Here is an 18,481-nt window from a genome sequence, read left to right as displayed (position 1 = left end):
GTACCTACATTAAAGTCTGACAGTTAAACTGTCAGAGCCATTTCCATAGAAGCTTTCACTATATTTTATGTCAATAGAGTCTGGAATATAAACCCCTGTGGAATATATATGCATTACTAAGGTATATATCCTTGGCCGGGGTCTCTCCCTGGCCAGATCTGCACTGAATCAGTATTGCTCACTAAGGTAATATGCTTAGAGATTATGATGCTGTTCTGGATACCAGCCAGCCGCTGTTTGTGGGACACTTGCCCCACACCAATTGTCAGCTGCAGTGTGGGCCATTTTGACAAACAATAGAGCTGGATATGTTACAAACCTATCCATGATATCTTGTAGCCATTTATGAAGTGAAATTATGGTCCCATTCAGACACAGTGTGAAACTTCTGGTAGACAAAGCCGCAGTTAATCTGCGAAGCCAAGAACCATGCCGCAGATGATCAATCAACCACGGTCTGGCAACCTCCAGCTTCTGGGCAGAGGAACTCCTCCCTCTTCCTGGTCCACTGAAGCAAGCTCCATACCACTCATGTCACCAGACTGTGGGCAAGGTGTCAGGACACTAGTAAAGTGGCAACCATTAGCCACAATCTTTGAGGGGGCATGCTCAGTACGGACGTGCCTTTTCGGCATAAATTGCCCACCCTTGGCAGGGTAAAGACATTTGAACCCTTTCCTCACACCACATGCACCACTCCCTTTGCAAGAGCTCTGCAGCGATATAGTATCGCACAAGAACCATGACTGAGACTGGGGGGTGGTGAGGGGCACTTGCAGTTGGCAATGGGGTCTCAGGGGAGAGAATGACAACAGCAACCAAGAAACTGAGGTGAAAGGATGGTGGTTTGGTGGTTTGCATTGTTTGCAATGGAGTTTATATTGCGATGTAGCTTTCATTTTGTGGTGTAAATGTACATAGAGGTGGGGGAACTAGGGATGTGCCAATGAATCCTGGGGGAGGATCCCAGGTACCGGACCAGAGGAAAGTCCAGGACTAGTTATCAGTTACTCCAGGAAGGGACCTTACTGACTTCCTAGGAGGGAATGTGTATATGAGGGCAGGCAAAGGATCCTGGGGTCTGGTTCACTGTGACAAAGGATGCTCTTGGATTTGCAGACCCAGGCCAAGCAGTCCAGGAATCCTCAACACACTATTGTACCCATGCCAGCTTGCTGGCTGGGGGTTAGCCCTCTCATGCGAGGGTCGATCCTTCGGGGCGGGGGGACAATGCACCATGTGCTTCAGCTATCCAGTGGACTGCACACTCATGAGGTAGGAAAAACTGCAATTTGGTTCTAGGTTAATAATATATAAACTACTAAAGTTAAGAATATAATTAGGTATTTTAATAATAATAATAAAGGTAAATAATGCTGCATAAAATTGTTTAACACTTAATAATGATTGCTTTAAAAGTCATAATACATATGCTGATTAGGTACTTGGTTCAAATGTCCTCAGTTTTTATCATAGATAAAAGAGGATGAGTGTGGTTCACCTCATTGCCCTGTAAACTCTATATAAGATGTTTGAACCTTAACTTAAGCTTCTACATTTGGATAAGTGGCTTTCATTTTTTCTAACTTTTATAATAAGGGCACAACACTATATAGAAGTTACTTGGTGCCACTGATTGAGAAAAGGACCTTGAAAACAGTATGAAAATTTACTTGGATCAAAAGGAGTCTGGAGGTGCTATGCCCTTATGAGAACAATACTTGGAAAGTCACTGAGCAGGGGTGTAGCAAGGTTGGAGTGGGCCCAGAGACAAGATTTTAAAATGCACCCCCCACCACTGAAGCTCAGCTCATGAAGTAAAGAAATCTGAAATGAGGCTGAATAGTGGTAACAAAAAGCATAGTAAAATACACACACACACACCCCATCTCTCTCTCTCTCTCTCTCTCTCTCTCTCTCTCTCTCTCTCTCTCTCTCCTATGTGCCACAATAGAACATCATCCTAAATAAATTTTTTAAAGTATTTGTAAATTGTGGACGATGCAAGTCATTTAATGGTACTAGAGAAAGTCATGCTGTTCTGGTAGCTCCAGATCTTAATACTCACATCAATTTCGGAGGATGAATACAACAGAAGGAAGCCCGGGGGGGTGGGTGGCTGGGGGAGTCAGTCATATGACTTGTCTCTGGGGGGGCCCCCAAGGCAGTGGGCCCCCAGACAACGGTCTCCCCTTGCCCTGTTATGGTTACGCCCCTGTCACTGAGGAAAACTGAATCGAAATATGTCAGACTTTATAAAGCTCTATAAGGACAATATCACCTGGAATCACAATACGACACAATCCAGTCAACATACGTCTGAGGACTTTTACAATATTTGAACCAAGTACCTCATCAGCATATGCATGAGGAAATGTATTATGACTTTTAAAACAATCCTTATTAAATTTTATGCAGCATCATTAACTTTTATTATTGAAATACCTATTTATATTCTTATCTTTTGTAGTTTACTACTAACACATATTATTAACCTAGGACCAAATTGCAGTTATTCCTGATCTTATGTATTGCTTTGGTTTACCTTTTGGATTAGTTTCATATCCTGCTTTATTCTGAGTCTCTCATGAGGTAGACCTTCCAACTATAGGGGACCCCACTCATGTGGAACTCCTAGTATCTCTGGTTAATAAATAGAATTCATCCTCCATACCTTCCCCTCTTCACTCAACCCTTCCAGACTTCCAAGGGGTCTGATTCACTTAATGTATCCAAGTGGTTTCGGGTGGGAAGAGTTAGGAAAGACTAGGGCAGAGGCGTAACTAGGGAAAATAGCGCCTAGGGCAAGCACTGAAATTGCGCCCCTGTCCAAACAGGAATGATGGGACTTGTAGTCAACAATATCTGGAAATCCTTGTTAAAAGGAACACTGTACCATCTAGACATGGTTGTTGAACAAAACCTAAAAACATGAGCCATCTCTGTAAAAGACTTAGAACAACAGTCAGGAGTTATGCAAGGATTCCAAGTGTCATTTTCTCTGTCTCATCTCATTCTTTTTAAAAAACATGACTTTGTCCTAGAGGATCACCTGCCCAAATAGCCACTAGCAAAATAGGGGAAGAAGAAGGTGGTGGTGGCGGGGGGGGGGTCTATAAACCAGTGAATGATTCCTGCCAGCCTTTGTCTTATGATGACTGTTGGCTCATGATGGGGTATATGTGCATTGACCACACCAGTGCTTACTTTGACACCAAGAGGGAGGAGGATACATTAGTTTGCCACACTAGACAGAGGCATTTGCAACAGGAGCAGACAGCCAAGTTCTGCCAGGGCCAAAACCAGCCCCTGCCAGACTAAGAAATCATTGTAATTTGCCCCTTCCTGTCACAAGCAGTGTGCTGTTCTTTTCTTATGGACTCTAACTCTCAAATATCCCAGTCATGGATGGAAAATTCAGGGTCAATTTACAAGAGACACATTTTCTACATAGAAGTTTCTTCTGTGCAGGTGTTGTGCAGAAACCCATGTGTAGTGACCGCCAGGGGCATAGCAAGGTTGGAATGGGCCAAGATGAGATTTTAAAATGGGCCCCCAGCCCCTAAAAAGTCCATGGCCTCCACACACCCCAGGCCCCCAAGGATTTAAGTCTGATATTTCAAAATAAGTATGCTGCCTGGAAATACATTTCACTGAATACACACATGCACACTTCACAGTATATAGTGATATACATTGAGTACTACATATTTGTGCTACTTTTAATGCCTAGAACACACTAGCAACGCTAATTATTAAAATGGCCCCCTCGCTGCAGATTAGCAAAGGAGACTTTCAACCATGCAAGGTGAGCCTATGTTTGTTTTCTCAGAATTCTGAACAAATTCAGTAAAGTTTGATTCCAGGAGGTTTTTCACACGAGGCTTTTAAAGCGCTTTAACACACATCTCCTCTGGAATGGAGGTGCTGCATTCACATGTTGGCCAGATTTACCCTGAAGTCCCTGCAAGTTACTGGGGAGCAGTTCACACACAAGAAAAATAAAATAAAATAAAAGCACCACACATGCTTCACAGTTCTCACTCAGACCTTCTGGGTTGCAAAACAACTTGAACATAAGTGCATTTATAAATGAATGAAAGAATGAATGAATAAATAAATATTTGTTCCAGAAGTGTTTGTAATTTTCTGACATGAAACAAGCCACTTATAGGCCTTTTTAGATAGTTTTTGTTTTTAAAGCCAGCACATTTTTCAGTCTGTTTTAAATTAAATATTCAGAGACTTCTCAGTCTCGCCCCACCACCCATATCAAAGCCCTATGGCAAGCAGATCCCTATATACGGGGGTAACCACAACAAGCAATTCACAGCCTACCTTGCAAAAGCTGTGCTGGATGGTCTGGTCTGCTGCAGGGAGGGTCTGCTGCAGGGAGCTCTGCCAGCCTCCTTCCTGGCTTGCTGGGGCCTGCCGAGTTCAGGCTTCAGGGAGGCCTACTCGGAGGCCTCTCTGGAAGCCCCGTCCACCCGCCGATCAGCTGAGAGGCGGGGAGAGAAGAGCTCTGCAGTTTGCAGGCTGCTCCGATCCTAGGCCTCGTTGCCGATCCTAGGCCGGAGCTGGAGGCAAGTGGCTGAGGGGCCCCGGGGCTGGGCAGGTGAGCAATGGGGTGGGGGTGGGAGGGACTGGCGTGGCGCCCCCACCTCAGTGGCGCCTAGGGCATGTGCCCTGCCTGCCCCCCCAGTTCCACCTATGGACTAGGGATGGATCCTACAAACAGAGCTAAACAGGCCAGGCTGATATCGGCACTGTGGTGTATGTAAACTGGCTTCCATGGGGCATCTTGGGGCAGGATACTGTGTGATTCCTGGTTAGCTAGATGGCCATGGGGGGCAGAGAGAGAGAGAGAGAGAGAGAGAGAGAGAGAGAGAGAGAGGATAGATACGTGTTACAGGGAGACCAGACTGTCAGAGGGAGTGCTCACACTCTTGTTTTGCAGCGGATGCCGGGACTGGGAAAGGTGTTGCTGAGGGGCCCTTCCCTGGGACTTGCATGGAACTAGCAACAAGACTTGGCAGCAACAGCTCTTTGGCTCCATGGTCTCCATGGTCAGGCACTCTCATGAGAGAGTGGTCCTTGGGAGAAGGGCATAAGCATCTATAGTACATTTAGTCCCATTGGATGGCTCCACTCATGAGGTATGGCTTAGGGGTGTGCACAAAGCCTCTGCATGGCCTGGGTCGTGGCCTGGGGGGGGGGGTTGTTGGTCGGAGGTTGAGCCAAACCAGAGGGGTGGGGTTCAAACCTGTTTGCACATCCCTAGTATGGCTTACGGAGTGTGCGAACCAGCTTGAGATTGAGCTGGTTTACCATCGAACCGGGCCAGCTCAAGGGCTCACCCTTGACTGGGATGAACCTCCTGAGCCAGATTGGAGCCAATCCAGTTTTAAACCGGCTCAGAGCCAGTTTGGGGGTTCTAAGATTTTTGTTTTTAAATTTAAGATTCACCACCGGGGCCAGGTCCAGGTCAGTGGTGGCAGCCGGGGGGTGTGGGGTGGGCAGGGGTCTCTGCCATCTCCCTCTCCCCCTGCTGGCCTTTTCCTGCTCCAAAAAGGTCTAGTTCATCCTGTTTTTTTGGCTGTTCCAGACCTTCCTCCAGTAGTGGTGGCCATTTTGGCCATTTTTGACCTGGCCATGCAGAGGCCCATTGGGCATGCACAGTAGCCTCCCAAATGGCCACTGCCACCAGAGAAAAGGCTGGAATGGCCTGAAAATGGGCTGAACCAGCCCTTTTTCGAGTGGGAGAAGGCCAGCGGGGGGAGGGAGGGCAGAGACCCTCCCACAGCTGCCAGCGATGATGACCCAGACCCAGCAATGAGTCTTTTAAAAAAGCTTTTTAAACCTAGAACCCCCGAACCAACTCGGGTTTGATCCAAGCCAGGGGTATGTTCAGGGGGCACAAAACTGAACATGCCCATTTTCATTTCAGTCCAGTCCCACTGTTGATGATTAGGTGAAATGGACAGTCATAGACACTAGATTTGTGAGGTGACATGTTTTCACTTTAATGGACTGACCCACAGGAAGGTTGCCACACCCGGGTTTTCCACAGATGTGTTCCTGATGTAGCTATGATGGAACCCCACTTTGCTGCCTTCTAATCTCAGGTTTCAACAGCAAAACTCACTACAAACTGAAGATTCAAATTCAGATTTGGGAGTGAAAATGGACCCGTAGTTGAGTGAGGAATCCACAGTTTCATGCATTTGGACAACCACAAATTCAAACTCCTGCCATGTTTACCTCTGGTTTGGCATTATGTCCAAACATGGCCTATGTCTGTATTAAGAGATATTAATGTTTGAAGTCTGAATATTTTGAAGAGAAAAACCAAAATTAAACAGTCATGAACAAAAATTCAGATTACATTTAGGGCTGGCTAGTTCAAACCTTGGGGAAACTGTGGTTGAATGTATTAGAGAGCACAGGACTTTTCTCCATTTTTTGTGAAGTGCATTTGTGAACATTTAATTTTTGTGTAACTTTCCCATTTGGCCGTCTGTTTTCAGTTTTGTTTGAGAGTTTAGCACACAGCACAAAGGAGGATTTTTCAAAAAGTCAAATGTGATTCTGAAATGCTGATAAAGTTACAAAAAAGAACTTTGGCCTTGGTCAATGACATGGATTGGGCTGGCATGCATTAAAGGCAAACATGCTGATGCAGCCAGGGAAAATAAAATCCTCAAGGTTGGCAGTGCCTCTTTGTCATTGTTGTTATCAAATAAGGCGCATGACCTAGTTTTTTCAAAAGTTTTATGGATTATATAGGTCACTGCTTTAAAAAACAAACAAACCACTAACATAGGTCAAAGTATATACTGTATTGTCACAACATACTTAGCTTGAGGGAAAATTTCCAGTCATTCACTTTATGGGTTAAATTCTAGGGAAGCTACTGGGATTCTTTCCAGTTTTCTTTGCTTTTTTAATTTAGCAAGATTTGTATTTTCATTCAGTTATGCAGAGCTGATTATAAAGTGTTACCACCAGGAGGAGTCCAGCTATTTCTCACTATGAAACTCTACATTCTGCAATCAGAAACTGCCTAACGAAATGTATCTATAGTCATATCTACTTTTCCGTTCACCCTTCTGCCTTCTCCTTAGAACCAGCTTGACAAGTCATTCTGCTTTAAATGAGTTTAAGCCATCCTAGGGTATGAAAAGAATGTGCTGACATACTCTTGGAACGTCTGTCTATCATCTTTGAGAAATTGTGGAGAATGGGTAGGGTGCCAGAAGACTGGAGATGGGCTAATGTTGTCCCAGTCTTCAAAATGGTAAAAAAGAGGATCAGGAAATTATAAACTAGTCAGCATAATTTTGATACCAAGGAAGATACTGAACAGATTATCAGTCTGTAAGCATCTAAAGCAATCAGTCTGTAAGCATCTTGATAACAATGCAGTGATTAATAGAAGCCAACATGGATTTGTCAAGAACAAATCCTGGCAGACTGATCTTATCACTTTTTAAAATCAGGTTACTAGCTTGGTTGATTGTAGGGGATTCTCTGGTGTAATTTATCTTGATTTCATTAAAGTATCTGATAAATTTCTCGATGATATTTTGGCTAGCAAACTGATCAAATGCAGATGAGATGATAAATCAGCTGGATTCACAATTTGTTGGGAAACCATACTCATAGGCTGCTCCTCCATGGCTCCTCCTCAAACTGGAGTTTGGTTTCAAGTGGGGCACCTCAGGACTCTGTCATGGGCCTGATACTGGCAATTTTCCTGGCATCAAAATTGCCAGGAAATTTAGCTCTGACAAGAGGAAGTACTTTCTCATCCAGTGTATAATTAATCTATGGAATTCTCTGCCAAAGGGTGTAATGATGGCCGCCAGCTTGGATGGCTTTAAAAGGGGATTAGACAAAGTCATGGAGGACAATGAATCTATCGGTGGCTACTAGTCTTGATGGCTATAGGCTGCCTCCAGGCTCAGAGGCAGGATGCCTCTGAATACCAGTTGCAGGGGTGAAACAGTGGGAGAGAAGCTGTGCCTTCACCTCTTGCCTGTGGGCTTCCTAGATGGATCTGGTGGACAACTGTGTGAAAGATGATGCTGGACTAGATAGGTCTGATCCAGCAGGGCTGTTCTGATATTCTTGTGTAGAATTTTTATCAATTACTTAGATGAAAGAATGGAGAGAATCCTCTTCAGATCTGCAGATAATACAAAACTGTAAGGGATAGCTAAACTAACACCTCAGAAGACAGGAATAAAATTCAGATTGATAGAATGGAAAACAGCTGAAACTACAGCATAAAATCTGTAGCAAATGAGATTCTGAAAATGAATCTCATTTGCACCCATGTGTTACGAGGTGTGTTCATTTCAATAGGAAGGAAATTTGAACCAAAAGAGCTCAATTTGGTTCAATGTTTTATTCATTCCAAAATGAATGTGATTCCTTACCACCAACAAACTGGAGTTGTGTTGCAAATGCAATGCAGGAAAGGCCAATGTCAGTGAATCTATGCAGTCAATATTGTGATCAATTATATATTAGCTTTCCGATATGACAATTCAGGATGGCATCATAATTTGAATGCACAAACTAAGGTAAGAAATACACAGCTGCACTTTGTGTCTTGTCACTGACTAGCTAGACAGTTTAGGTAAATTAAACCAACAACTTGCATTTGATTCTTTTTGCCAAAAGAAGGCAGGGCTGGGTGTGTGTGGTGGTGGTTACTGGCTCACATACAAAATAATGAAGCCCACCATAATCTGGTCTGACACTCTGAACCTCAGAGCACAAAAACAATGGTGGCAATGATGGGGAGAGTGAGGAAACGGTGGCGGAAAGAACTAGAAAGTGCCGGCCAGGATGGCCAGCGAGGGAAGGCTGACTGGGAGGGGGAGAACAGACTGGGGCTGAAGTGGGGGTGGAGGGATGAAGATAGGGAGGAGAGATAGGGAGAACTAGGGGTGTAGAAGTTCTGTGTTGGATCAGCTAGTAATGTATTAAAACACAACAGATCAAAAGGGTGGGGGATACAAAATACAATACAAAGCAAAAACATTTTTTGAAATCAGTCTTAAAAATCAGATTTTAAAATCTAAATTTAAAAGGCCTGAGTGAACAAAAAATTCTTTGACTGGTGTCTAAAAGAACAAAGCGATGACACCAGGCAAACTTCACTGGGGAGGCTGGCTGTTCCATAAATGGGGTGCAACCACTGAAAAGGCCTTCTCCCTATATTCCACAACTGTGGTGCCACCACTGAGAGGTCCTGTCTCTGGTACCAGCCAATCATGACCAATGAAAATGGACTTAGAGATCAGGATCCCAATGCTGATTTTAATCCTTGGGTGGGTTCAGCTGGATGAAGGTGGTGCCTGAGGTTATCTAATTTAACACAAAATTTAACAACTTTACATGAAATCCAACCAGAAAGTACATTTAGCAGTTACCAGAGAGTTTTGAAAATTTACCCAAATTTGAATGTGCATCTTCTTTGCCAGAAGCAAATGGATAAATGCTACTGAACATAGCACAGCAGAAATCTGTGGATACAGATGAAAGATGCATAGTTTCTTACACTCAAATTCATTAAAAGTCTTTAAGGCTCACACATGGGCATCCACAGGACTTTTCCCAGGGGAAGGGCAAAACATTTCCAGTGGGAGGGCAAAGCCAGCAATCCAATATCCCCGCCCCCCCGCCAGAGTATGCCCCATTGAATTCAATGGGAACTGGCTTGATCAAGAGTGGGGCAATTGCCCCTTCTTGCCCTGCCCTCCAGACATCCATGGGCCCACATCAGCAAGAACAGAAAAGATGGTGTCCAACATGATAAAATAAAATAAAGCTAGATTATATTTAGTCTACTAAAGCTATCCGAATATTTGAATATTTATTTATTATTTATTTATGTATTTCTTACATTTCTATACCACCTTATCCATTCAAAGGCTCTGAGTGGTGCACAACAACCAAAAACAAACAAACAAACAACCATTTAAAACAATCAGCTTAAAAACAAATTTAAAACCAGTTTAAAAACATTTAAGAACAATTTAAAATCATTGGAAGGCCAGGCTAAACAAATATATTTTCAGGGCTCTCTTGGAGGCCATCAATGAGCCCAAACTATGAACTTCTGCTGGGAGTGCATTCCACAGCCCAGGAATAGAGGCAGAGAAGACCCAGTTCTGAGTCACCACCAGATGTGGCAAGACGGACCTCTCCAGATGACCTCAACGTGCAGTGGGGATAATATAGAAGAAGTTGTTCTTCTAGGTAATCTGGGCTTTAAAGCCATTCAGGGCTTTTTCAGATAATAACCAGCAATTTGTATTTTGCCCTGAAACATACTGGAAGCCAGTGCAACTGTTTTAAAACAAGCATAATATGCCTGTTTTCAGTCCTTAAAGAGGTGGTAGTCTACCCTCTTCTGAAGAAGCCTTCTCTTGACCCTGATAATCTGGTTAACTATCGTCTAATCTCCAATCTTCCTTTTCTTGGTAAGATTTTGGAGAAGGTGGTGTGTGCTCAGTTGACGAGAGTCCTGGAGGAAACTGATTTCCTGGATCCTTGCCAATCAGGTTTTAGGCCGCAGCACAGCACTGAAATGGCATTGGTCACCCTGTTGGATTACCTGTATTGTAACCTTGATGTGGGATGCTCACCTCTCTTTGTTCTCCTTGATCTCTCAGCGGCCTTCGATACCATCGACCATGCTATCCTTCTGGAGTGCTTAAGTGGGCTGGGCCTTGGGGGCACTGTTCTCCAGTGGTTCTGGTCCTATCTCACTGGGCATTTCCAGTTGGTGTTGATTAGGGGTGAGTCTTCTGCTCCCTGGCCTCTTTCTTGTGGGGTTCCACAGGGCTGGGTCCTTGTTCCCATTCTTTTTAACATCTACCAGGGGTGTGCATGGTCCGGTCCCCCCCCGGTCTGGCACGGGGGGGACTGTTACTTTAAGCAGGGGGTGGTAGTACTTACCCACCCACCCACCCGCCGCTCTTCCCCCTCTGGCGCTGGTCTTTTGAAAAATCTTCTTGGGGCAGCAGAGTTCCTCCCTGCTGCCCCTGCCCCCATCGTTGTTTGTAAAGGCTTAAAAGAGACGAGTGCTAGCGGCGCGCATGCGCCCTCCTTGGTGCACGCGCTTATCTCTGCCGCGCGCACCATGATGTATGCGGCGCGCGCGGCAGCGTCAGAGACGAGCGCGTGCGCCGAGGAGGATGCATGCGCGCCGCTAGCACCCGTCTCTTTTAAGCCTTTACAAACAACGACGGGGGCAGGGGCGGCAAGGAGGAACTCTGCCACCCCAAGAAGATTTTTCAAAAGACCAGCGCCGGAGCGGGAAGAGTGGCGGGGGGGGGGAGTTCTACCACCACCACCCCCGCTTAAAGTAACAGTCCCCCGCCCATCCGGACCTCCGGACCGGTCCGGCGGTCTTTTCTATTGTGCCCGGACCGAACCGTGCACACTCCTAACATCTACATGAAGCCGCTGGGCCTGGTCATCCATCGGTTTGGGGTAGGTTTTCATCAATATGCTGATGATACTCAGCTTTATATCTCTACCCCTGGCCAAACAGGTGATGCCGTCCATGTGCTGGCTCAGTGCCTGGAGGCTGTCAGGAACTGGATGGACCCAAACAAGCTCAGGCTCAATCCCTCCAAGACCGAGTTGCTCTTGTTCCGTTTGCGATCTGGCCAATTGCTGTGTGTGAGTTTATCTCTTGATAGGGTTGCGCTTCCCTTGAGAGAGATGGTTCATGATCTGGGGGTCCTTCTGGACTTGCGGCTCCTGCTTGAACAGAAGATGGAGGCCGTGGCCAGGGATGCCTTTGCCCAGCTTCGGCTGGTTCACCAGTTACAGCCTTTTCTCGACCTGCAGGCCCTGGCAACAGTAACTCTTGCCTTCGTTACTTCTTGTTTGGATTGATGTAACATGCTCTACCAAAAGCTCTACCTGCCTTTGAAAACGATCCAGAAGCTTCAACTAGTCCAGAATGCAGTGGCCCACCTCCTCATGGATGACCGTAGATTTGATAGTATCACACCTCTTTTATGCTCGCTGCACTGGTTGCCTGTTCACTTCTGGGTTCAATTCAAAGTGCTGGTTCTCACTTAAAAGCCCTTATGGGCTTAGCACCTGTATATCTCCGGGATCGCCTCTCTGTCAAGGTGTGGCCAGCTGCTAGGGAAGTTCACGAAGCAAGCGGAGCTGCTGAAATTGGATATGGCTTGGCTGAACGCTGTCGACAAGGAATGTTGACGAACGTTGATTCTCAGCAATGAGTAGGAGGCTGGAGATGTGATTTATAGAGGAAGCCGAGAGCTCCCAGCTAGTAGGAATTCAAGGCTTGTCAGCCCTCAGCAACAGGCGTTTGCTCCTCCTAACAGCCTCTAATTGCGTCCTACGCCGCGTGATCCTGCGCTGTTGTGGAGTCAGTGGTGTTTCATTGCATAGCTCTCCTTCGGATTGGTCCCTATGCTTTCTGCTGACTCAGGTTGTTGTGCCTGCTCTAAAGCATTAGTTGGATCTACCACAGCCGTTTCCTGAACTCTGACAGCCGGGCTCTGCCCCTCAGACACTCCTGAATCGGCAGGAAAGTTGACAGCTTCCCCTTCCTCCTCGCTGTCGGAGATCAAGGGCGTGACACTCTCTTGGCCAGTTGTATCCCTTCCTGTGAGGTGTTCTCAGCTGACCTTCCTTAGTGTCCTGGGCCCTGGTGTAGTGTGTGGTGCCTGGGCCCATGGGAGGGCCTTCTCTGTAGCCGCTCCTCTTCTTTGGAACACTCCCCCCCAGATTTGTTGAGCTCCCTCCCTAGCTGCTTTTAAGGCCCTTATTAAGACCTACCTGTTCCACCAGATGTTTGCCCTTTATTTTATTATTATTAATAATTGGTATTGGTATTGTTGTTGTCAACTGCCTAGAGTCTTTGGAGGAGGTGGTATATAAGAAATTTCAAATAAATAAATAAATAAATACAATGATCTTTTTGGGTTACCCCAGAGACCAATCTTGCTGCCGTATTTTGAACTAACCTAAGTTTCCAAGCTATGTACAAAGGCAGCCCCTTGTATAGCCCATTGCAATAGTCGACCCTGGAGATTACCAGCTGATGCACCACTGTTTTAAGATTGTTCCCTTCAAGGAATGGATGCAGCTATCAAATCAGCCGAAGCTGATGGAAAGCATTCCTGGCCATAGCCTCCACCTGAGATACCAGGGTAAGACATGGATCCAAGAGCACTCCCAAGCTGTGTACCTGTTCCTTCTGGGGGAGTGTAACTCCATCCAGCTCAGGAAGCTCTAATTCATCCCTCAAATTCTGATCCCCCACAATCAGCATCTCCATCTTGATAGGATTCAGCATCAATTTGTTGCCCCCCCATCCAGCCCATTACTGCCTGTAGGCAGGCATTTAGGAAATGACTGCCATTTCATGATGATGATGATGATGATGATGATGATGATGATGATGACGACAACAACAACAAGGAGAAATAGATTTGGGTGTCTTCAGCATACTGATAACACCCTGCACCAAATATCCTGATGATCTCATCCAGCGGTTTTTTCTGGGGAAGTGTAACATTGTTCTGTCCCGTCTTGCAGATTATTTTTAATTATTTTTAATTATTTTTCAAATTTATAGCCCGCTCTTCTTCCAAGGAGCCCAGAGCAGAGTACATGGTGATGTTTGTCCTAACAATAACCCTGTGAGGTAGGTTAGGACCTCCAACAATGAGCACCTCCGTTTTGCTTGTATTCAGCTTTGGTTTATTATCCCTCATCCAACCCATTACTGGCTGTAGGCAGGCATTTGAGGGGCTAATGGAATTTCCTGATATTGATGACAAGGAGAAATAGATTTGGGTACCATCAGCATATTGGTAACATCCAGCACCAAATTCCTTTATGACCTCACCTTGCGGTTTCATGTAGATATTAAAAAGCATTAGTGACAGAATGGAGCCCTGAGGGATTCCATATAATAGCTCCTGTTTCAAAGAGCAAGCATCACCAAGCTCCACCAGCTGGATTCTACCTGAGAGATAGGATCAGAACCACTGCAAAGTAGAGCCTCCTATCCCTAATTTCCTCAGATGATCCAGAAGGATACCATGGTCAATGGTCTTCTTGTTCACCACTCAGAGCCTTTGGATGGGGCAGTAAAAAATGTGATAAATAAATAAATAAATATCCAACACTTCAGAGAGATCCAAAAGAACCAACACATTCCCTTTGTGGTAAAGGTCATCCATCAGGCCGACCAAAGCTGTCTTAACCCCATAGCCTGCTCTAAAGCCAGTTTGAAATGGGTCTGGATAATCAGTTTCCTCCAAAACCACCTGGAGCTGGTTAGCCACCACTCTCTCAATCACCTTGCCCAGCGATGAGAAGTTGAAGACTGGCCTATAACTATCCATCGCTGAGGGAGCTAGGGAAGGCTTCTTAAGAAGCGGTCTAACCATTGCCTCGTTCAAACAAGGAAGCACCCTACCCTCCCTCAGTGATGCTAATGATAAACAGGACACCTCCAACAATTTCCCAGCTAGACAGAAACAGCCAGGTAGGGCAAGGATCCAGAGAACAAGTAGTAGGCCACACCGCTCCAAGTAGCTTGTCCATGTTCTCAGGCATCACAGATTGAAACTGATCCAATCTAATACTACAAGAGGACACCCCCTTAATACTGGACACCCCCTTAACAGACTCTGCAGAAAGAGTGGAGTCCAAGTCAGCCCGGATAAAAGATATTTTATCCACAGAGAACCCATTAAAACTGTTACAGCAGAACATAGCCTCCTCCGGGGACTGATTCGAAACAGAAAGTGCTTGAATTAAACTCCTCACAACCCAGGATAACTCTGCTGAACTCTGCAGATGCAATGCACACAGACCAAAATTGGTTTTTTGCCGCATGCAACGCCACCACATAAACCTTCAAATGGGCTCTATGCTTTGTCCTTTCAGATTTGAGTCGAATTCTCCTCCACTTGTGTCCTAGTCACCTACCTTGCTGCTTCAGGCCCCATAGCTCCTCTATATAGGAGAAGGAACACTTAGAAGAGATCATGTCTACTGCCCTGATGAGTTCTCTACTCCAAGTTCCCACCAGGGCATTGACAGAATCACTGGCAGTTCTAGTATTTAAAATCCTCCAAGCCTTTTTGGCATCTTACTGGATCCAGCAGCCTTCTCAGGCAGACCATCCTAATACATCCACCACCCCTGCAGGGATAGATTGTGGCTGTGAGACCGACCTTATCCAGGTAGTGGTCTGTCCATGAAAAGGGGGAAACCACAGGATCCCCCACACACAGAACACCCCCCCCCAATCCAAACAAAAGACTAAATTGAACATGTGGCTGGCAAAATGAATTGGTCCTGAAACTAATTGGGATAGGCCCATAGTTGTCATGGCTGCTATGAGTTCCTGAGCCACACCAGACAAGTCAGCCTCAAAGTGGATATTGAAGTCCCCCAGTATTAAAAGTCTGCAAGACTCCACCACCAAGTCTGGGCAACGGGGGGCAATGGGATGGATGGTACACCAACAGAATCCTCAATCTTTCCCTAGTTCCCAGCCTCAAAAATGCACTCAAAATAAGTCAACTGTCTACAGGGGCCCTCGTAAGGGTGATGGTATTCTTATGGACCACAGACACTCCACCCACCCCTCCGCCCACTTCCCCTTCCCCTTTGCATGGATATATCCAATACTCTCTTTACTTCTTCCAATAGAACAACAAATTGTTTTGAGGGGAGGTAATGAAGAAACGGGCTGAGAGATAACAGACACATCAGAGGCCATATTAAAAGAGTAAATATTTCACTCATCTTTCGCCCACTTCAATATTTGAAACATAAGTGTTCTGTTTCCATGAATTATATTTTGTATTTATTACGGCCTGTGGCCAATCTAGAAATAAAACTAAACAAAACCAAATGTTAAAATCATGACCCAAAATTAATTAACATAATGCAGTATGTAGGACAAGGAGAGAAGATGTGGAGTTTAAAAAAATGACTGTGACATGGACACAAGATTACCAGTACCTGGAAACACCTAATGATTACATATATAATTGTGCAGCCCAGCCCCCCCAAAAGGGTGGGGGGGAGGAAGAGATGATAAGGCAAAAGTAGACAAAGTAGTTGGAAGGATATACACTGTACCCTCCAAGAGATATTGACCAATTTTACATTTCTGTTACTTCACATTTCAAATGCAAAGTCATTTGAAGACTAGAGAACTCTAGGAGGTCATCGTTTTAGAAACACTGAAAGAGTCAGCTAGTAAGGGGAAGGGGGGGGTGTCTTTTGACAGAAGATACTGAATGGGAAAAGGCCCTGGAAGAAGGAGCATCTTTTAGCATACCTTTTGAATTCAGGCAGGTCTTTGCATATATCAGTGCATTTAAACAAACATGTACAGGTGAGCTGTGGGGAAAACTGAAAATGTGAGAATATTTTCCCAAAACTGTGAGAATGCTTCCTGGAAAATGCCTTTGAAGGATAGACTTAAAGAAATGTGACATCTTGAGAACACATGGTTTAACAAATGAGCCTGTGGGGTTACCCAGCCAACAAAATTGGATCCAATGAACAGAGAAGAAAACAGCACAAGAGACGGAATTGCCTATAAAAACACACATTGGGCTGTCTATAAAAGCACAGGCAAATCCAGAGCAATTGGAAAGGACTGGGGAAATCCTTCATGCAGTTGATTGCCATGACAATAGAGCAAAAGCATATTTTTGATGCTCTAGGGGGATGTGGGAAAATGTTTGTTTCTCAAACTTTGTTACACATATTGTCTGCACAAGGAATAAAATGTGTTGCGGTTGCTATGACTGGAATTGCAGCAGTGGTATTAAAGGGAAGAAGAACTGCATATCCTCAATTTAAGTTACCTCTTCTGCTGACAGAAAATCCAACATTCATCTGCCAACAATGCTGAAGCAAAACACATACAAAGCATAGCACTAATTGTTTTCGATGGGAGATCTCCTGCCAGTGCTCTCATGGTAACTGACAGACAATTTAATGAAATCAGAGATCTCTTCTAAAGGTAAATTTCTTTTTATATGGTGGAGATTGCTGACAAATATTACTATTTGTACCTCATCCCCCAAGTCAAGCCACAGTTCCTTGTAGTTATGTTCACTATCATTGAACATATGTTTTTTGGAGGGATGGCCAGAGACATTGTACCATAAGTAGAGCACCACAAAAACTGCTGCAAAAGACACAAACCCTTCATAGATAGCAAATGAGGCCTCATGGCAGAACAGAGGAGGTGGGGGATTATGACAATTGTGACAGTGGCTTAAAACTGTGAGGTTTGAAGAACATAACAGATTGTGTGTGATCTTATACTACTTGACAATCAGCAGTCATTGCTAGCGTGTTTGCAAGTTTATATCTGAAACTAGACAAGCAGTTTTTAAGCAAAAAGCCGGGGGGGAGGTGTACACTCAGTAATCTAGGAGAAATCTGATGGAAGGCCATGTGAATGTCATGGATGGTAATGCTTTACCCTCCCCATTGTCATGAGCAGTAGAGAATTACAGGTCAGGCTTTCATGAGAGAGAAGTGTGGACTTATGGTGCTATTTCTCATAAATTGTGGTAGAGACTAAGACTAAGTTACTCATGTCTAAGTCCCGCCGAAATTAATGGGAAGTGAGTCATAACTAACTTGTCACATTGATTTCAATGATACTTAGTCATGACTGACTAAGTCTGAATCTTGCCTGGAGTATTTACAAATGTACAGACTGAGCAAGTAGCAAGGAGGCTGACACACAGGCAGGTAATGCTGTTCCCAAATAGGGATATACACTAAACAAACTTTACATTTTGTTTCAAGCTCGAAACAAAACACAGATAGCCGAAACATTTCATCGAAACAGCGGTTCACCCGGTTGTTTCAGTGAAACAAACCTAAAAATGTTTCAAACGCTTCTGCCATAGGGAACAATGGGGAAACTTGAAACACCCCATTGTTCCCATGAGGAGCTCCTAGGGACACCAAAGTGGGTTGGGCATGATGGGTGTTACCTACCAACCAACCCACAAAAGGAATGGGCAAGCAGGCAGTTTTTAACCAATTTTAAACCTTTCCCCCAAACCTCCATAGGATCCTACATTTTAACAGCCTGTCATAAGATAGGATCCCTACATTTCAAAACTCCCCCCTTTCAGCTACCCCTCCCCCAACAAATGGGGGCACAGCTGCCCATGACCACACTTGATTTGTATGATAACAAGCCAACCAAGAAGCAAGGAGATCACAAGCCAATCAGAAGCCAGTGCCAGAAAACCAATGAGCAAGGCCTCCAAAATGATGCTCAAAACGTCAAAACGTTTTGAATTGAAACAGGGTTCTTTTGTTCTGAGCTCAAAACGGGCCCTTTGCTTAAAGGGCATTTTGTTTCTAGGTCGAGACACTCAAAACGGTCCATTTTGAGTAGAAACGTTTCAAC

General features: G+C 44.9%; 1 protein-coding gene across 1 annotated transcript in view; it reads right to left on the bottom strand.

Moving 5' to 3' along the window:
* The window catches only part of CYGB (cytoglobin), a 103,243-nt gene extending 98,720 nt beyond the window's left edge, over positions 1-4,523 (bottom strand). Inside the window, exon 1 of the mRNA XM_053292266.1 lies at positions 4,339-4,523. The gene's annotated coding sequence lies outside the window, so the exon portion shown is untranslated. The remainder of the gene's footprint in view (positions 1-4,338) is intronic.
* Between the last annotated feature and the right edge of the window lie 13,958 nt (positions 4,524-18,481).

This window comes from Hemicordylus capensis, chromosome 2 (genome assembly GCF_027244095.1).
Source record: "Hemicordylus capensis ecotype Gifberg chromosome 2, rHemCap1.1.pri, whole genome shotgun sequence".
Classification (NCBI taxonomy): Eukaryota; Metazoa; Chordata; class Lepidosauria; order Squamata; family Cordylidae; genus Hemicordylus; species Hemicordylus capensis.
Note: the sequence above shows the minus strand (reverse complement) of the source record. Positions and strands in the feature narration are given on the sequence as shown.